We start from the raw sequence: 5,694 nt of genomic DNA on the forward strand, positions 1-5,694 counted from the left end.
ATTGCCCGTGTTATATCTTCCAGACCAATTTACAAACTCGGTTTTTTTGAGCAAATGCCTGGTCATTGGGCAGGTCACTACCCCGTGGTAATCACTGAATTTCACTCTGATATGTTCCATGTCTCCTTTGGTTGTGAAGGTGATAGAAGAAGAGTTCTGAATAAGGAGCCTTGGCATTTTCAGAATCACTTAATTGTCTTACTCACACCAGATGCTCGACTAAATGTCTCAAAGGAAGATTTGATCTTCACACCGTTTTGGATCCAGATATATCGCCTGCCTTTCCTTAGTAAAACCACTGCCCTTGCTGAAGCTCTTGGTAATACAATTGGTCAATTCGTTGAAGTCTTTGAGGATTCCACTAATGAAGGTTGGGGTCCTTTTCTCCGTGTTCGGGTTAAACTTTGTGTTACAAAACCACTTCTACGTGGCCAAATGATACGATTATCGTCTATCAAAGATGAATTTTGGATTGACTACTGGTATGAACGTTTTCCTGAATTTTGTTTTGAATGTGGCATTCTTGGCCACCCCTATGAGCAGTGTGTGTCGTTTATGGAAAGAATGGATAATAGGAATGATGATGATCTTCCATATGGACCATGGCTTAAGGGTGCTAGACTTCTGACTAATAGCTATGATCGGTACCGCACCGATTTCTGTAAGGCGAATGCATGGCCATTCTTAACACGTTTGGCTCGACAATCTTTGGTCTCTGCTGTCCCACGGTTAACCACACCAAGTTTCCCTCATCCAAATCCTCTTCATGACCGTGAGAAAGACCCTCCAATTACCTTTCCTCGCCCTCAAATGGTTTCCACTACAACACCAATTGCCATTTCTCCACAGCCTCAACCTCCTCATACTTTAGACCCTTCCCCTTCCACCTTCTCTGCTGCACTCACCACTAACCCATACCAGGCCATTACACCATCCTCTACCGTCCCAACTGTTCAAAATATCAAAGGAAAAAACGTACTTGGAACTCCCTTCAATCCAAACTTCACCTCCACTGATCTTTCATCTCTTGATAACATACCCAACTCCACTACAAGTACAAAACTTCAACCAAAAGTCTCAGTGGCAGATTTCTCCCATATTTACGTCCCTGATTTGGACTCTGCAGGTCAATCTAGTAATGTTTTTGCCACCTATCCTCCACCCACGCCCACCACACTCCCAACCTCATCTTTGAAATCCTTGTCACTCTCAAATACCATAAAGCCAACACAATCAATATCCATTTCAACTACTTTTGCACCTGCTGCTTCCCATGATAAGGAGAATATCCCACCCACCATTACTACAAAACGACAATGTGATTCCGTGTCTATGAGGAAACTCCTTAAACGCTGTCGTGGTGTTGGTAGTCAGTCCACAACATTTTTCACCCCCGACCTTACTCCCGAATCTGTAGTTTCTTCCAATGAGGATTCTATTGACTCTCTTGACTATCCGGCGATGGTTGCTCCGCAACCTCGCCACTCATCATGAAAATATTAAGCTGGAATGCGCGGGGATTGGGGAACCCGAATGCATTCCGACATCTCCGATGGCTTGTTCAACAACAATCGCCCCATGTTCTTTTTCTCATGGAAACTAAACTACCTAGCAATTCTATTTCTCATTTTAGACAGTCTTTAAAATTCAATAATGGCTTTGAATCACCTCGTGTTGGAATGAGTGGGGGTCTACTTCTTCTGTGGCAAGATGGTATAGATGTCAATCTTCTCCATTTTGGGAATACTTACTTTGACTGCTACCTCAAAAGTGGCAGTGACCCTTGTCTCCACTTTACTGCATTCTATGGATCTCCATATGCTCACAACAAAGAGGCTTCTTGGACTTTGCTCAAACGAATGGCTGATGTTGCACCGACTCTCCCTTGGCTCGCAATTGGAGATTTCAATGAAATTATCTCCAATTCCAATAAATCTAGTGGTAGCCTTCGTAATGAAAAACAAATGGAGACCTTCCGTAAAGCTCTTGATCATTGCTCACTACATGAAACTTCTTTTGAGGGAGAACCTTACACTTGGATCAAGAATCGCTTGGCTTAGAATACTATCAAAGAAAGGTTAGATTGGTGTTTTGTTAACAATCTTTGGGACAATACTTTCAGCACCCCTACGGTGCATCACTTGGACTATTTTAGCTTAGATCACCGAGCCATTTCAGTCATGGTTACACCAGTCGGCACCTCAGTTTAGCAAGAAAAAAGACGAAGCCGGTTTCGTTTTGAAAAGCTGTGGCTCTCAGACCCAGAATGCAAAGAGTTAATCACCAAGTGTTGGGATCATTCCACCAACATTGACCCGGTTCAGGCCTTATTGTCCAGTTTGGACTCTTGTGCTACTTCTTTGCAAAACTGGCATCAACGTAAATATGGCAGCATGAAGAAAAACATCACAGCAACTCAATCTCGAGTAAATGAACTCAACAACCTCACACATCGGGATAATGACAATATGCGTGAGCTGAAAAGGGCTGAAACTATTCTTGATGATCTATTAGAGCAGGAAGAAATTTATTGGCAACAACGTTCAAGGGTGGATTGGCTAAGTTCGGGTGACCGCAATACTAAATTTTTTCATGCTAAAGCTTCGGCAAGAAAGTCCAACAACAAGATCAAATCACTTATTAATGAAGCTGGGGTTCGGGTGCATTCCAAAGTTGACATGGCTGCAACAATTCATGATTATTTTGCTTCCATCTTTGGTGCTGATACTATTGATGAAGCTTCTCTTTCCCAAACCTTGGATGCAATTCCAAATATGGTTACTCATGACATGAATGACGAACTCACCAAACCTTTTCTGCCTGCTGAAGTTGAGAGTGCTCTACATTCTATGGCCCCTGATAAAAGCCCTGGTATTGATGGTATGTACTCGATGTTTTATCAACAAAACTGGTCCATTGCGGGAGAATCGGTCACTAATGCTGTTTTGAGTGTATTGAATGATGGTGTTGATCCGACTAGACTGAACAAGACGATAATCACCCTTATACCTAAAATTAAAAATCCACAAAGGGTTCAGGATTATCAACCTATTAGCCTCTGCAACGTCATCTCCAAGTTAGTATCAAAAGTTCTTGTTGGTCGTTTCAAGCATGTCCTTCCTAATGTCATCTTAGAAACTCAGAGTGCTTTCTTGCCTAACCGTTTGATTACGGATAACATCCTTGTTGCCTTTGAACTTGTGCATGCCATCAAAAATAAAACGGCGGGTCGGTCTGGTATTGCCACTTTGAAACTTGACATGAGTAAAGCTTTTGATCGAGTTGAATGGCGCTTCATTCAAGAGGTCATGGTTAAAATGGGTTTTGCAACAAAGTGGGTAAATCTGATTATGGGCTGCCTCACCACCAACACCTTCACTTTTTTGTTAAATGGTGAAGTAACGGGATCTCTAACTCCTTCCCGAGGTTTAAGACAAGGCTGTCCACTTTCACCATACCTTTTCCTTATCTGTTCAGAAGGATTATCACGCTTGCTTCATCAAGAACAATCAATGGGCAATCTGAATGGGTTCAAGCTAACCAGGCATGCTCCGCCAATCTCACACTTGTTGTTTGCTGATGACAGCCTCCTTTTTTGTCAAGCCAATGAAAACTCATGTCTAGCCATCAAACGAGTGCTTGATATATACCATCGTGCTTCGGGTCAGGTTCTTAATCCGGAAAAATCAGTTATGTCTTTTTCTCCTAACACTACGCTAGCTGCTCAAGTATTTTTTCATAGGCATCTGTCCATGCCTATTTGTGAATGCCATGAAAAATACTTGGGGCTTTCATCATACTCCGGAAGAGATAAAAAGGAAATGTTCAGTGGGATCAAGGAGAAGATTTGGAAGCTCATGCATACTTGGAATGAAAAAAAAAAATCAGCAGGAGGTAAAGAAGTACTTCTCAAAGCGGTAGTCCAATCTATTCCTACATATGCAATGAGTTGTTTTCGCTTGCCTATGTCTTTTTGCAACCAAGTTGAGTCGATGATGGCTAAGTTTTGGTGGGGGTTGAATGAAAATGGTACTAAAATACATTGGCGTTCTTGGAAGCTCTTATGCAAAAGAAAAGAAGATGGTGGTATGGGATTTCGGTCGTTTGTTCACTTCAACCAAGCTCTCCTTGCAAAGCAAGCTTGGAGACTACATTCCCAACCGGATTCACTACTAGCTAAGCTTCTTAAATGTCGTTACTATTCTAACAACTCCTTCCATGAAGCCTCTCTTGGACATTCCCCATCCTTAACTTGGCAAGGTATTCATTGGGGTAAGAAGCTCCTATCTTCGGGTTTAAGGTGGAAAGTTGGCGAAGGGTGTCAAATTCTTTGTGGCCTAGATCCATGGATCCCAGGGCACTCTACTTTCCTTCCTTTCCATTATAATGGGCCAGCCAATGGTGTAGTCTCTAGTCTTATCAAATATAATAGAGAATGGGATCTAGACCTTCTTCAGCAATGGTTTTCTGAACCTGATGTTCAACGAATACTTACTATCCCTTTGAGTTTTTTTTAGAATAGTGATACTTTAATTTGGCATCATCACACATCTAGAATTTATACAGTCCAAACGGGTTATCACTTAGCTTCCTCACTTGAAGATGTTGATGCTTGTTCGGGTTCATATTCAAACAGCCCCTGGTGGAAGTTTTTTTAGGCACTTAAGCTACCCCAAAAAATTAAAATATTTGCTTGGAGAGTCTTCCATGATGCCCTTCCTGTTGCCACTGGCCTCGTCAAAAGGAAAATTATTACGGATTCTACTTGCTCAATATGTCGACAAGCGTGGGAAACTGTGGGACATGCTCTCTTTGGTTGTAAGTATGCCAAAGCTGTGTGGAGAACTTCTGGTTTCAACTTTGATTGGTATAAAGCCTCATCAATGCATAAAGGGGATTACTTGGTTCATCTTACAAGTATTCACTCCAAGGCTGAAATGGAACAAATAATATGTACTTTATGGGCAATCTAGACAGAAAGAAACCGAGTAATACATGGACACAAAGCCAAAAAGGCCATGGAGTTGTCATCCTTTGCTGGAAACTACCTGCTGAATTACAGATCAGCTCTTTCCAATTATGAACAGCCTTTTCAAGCTCCGGTAGCAGCACCAATGCAGAATTCTTCCATTCCCTCTGCTTCGAATAGTCACAAAGTGCCATGGAAACCTCCCCCTACAGGTGCTTACAAGCTTAATGTAGATGCAGTAGTGGACCGAAACATCAACACTACTGGTTTGGGTGCTATTCTACGCACAGTTCTGGTATGGTCATTGCAGCTTTCTCCAAGAAACTGCTAGGCAGCTTTGATCCTCACGAAATGGAAGCTCTTGCTATGTTCCATGGTGTGCATTATGCTCTAAACTTTCAATTTCCTCATCTGCTTATAGAGACAGATGCACTTCGAGTGAAAAATGCAATATGCTCCCCAACAGTAGCTTCCTCAGTTTTTAATGATATTATCATGGATGTTTCTAGTCTTCTATCTTTTTTCCCTAATGTAAATGTATCTCATGTCAAGCGAACAGCTAATATGGCTGCTGATGGTTTGGCAAAATTTGCACTAGGGGTAGATGAAGATTGTTTTTGGTCGGTTGTATTCCTCTGCCTATAAATTCTGTTATTGTAAATGACTCTTTGGTTTAATTTATAATAGCAGTTTTTTTCCTAAAAAAAAAATATAATGAAAGCAGA

The sequence above is a fragment of the Cannabis sativa genome, chromosome 6 (genome assembly GCF_029168945.1).
Source record: "Cannabis sativa cultivar Pink pepper isolate KNU-18-1 chromosome 6, ASM2916894v1, whole genome shotgun sequence".
NCBI lineage: Eukaryota > Viridiplantae > Streptophyta > Magnoliopsida > Rosales > Cannabaceae > Cannabis > Cannabis sativa.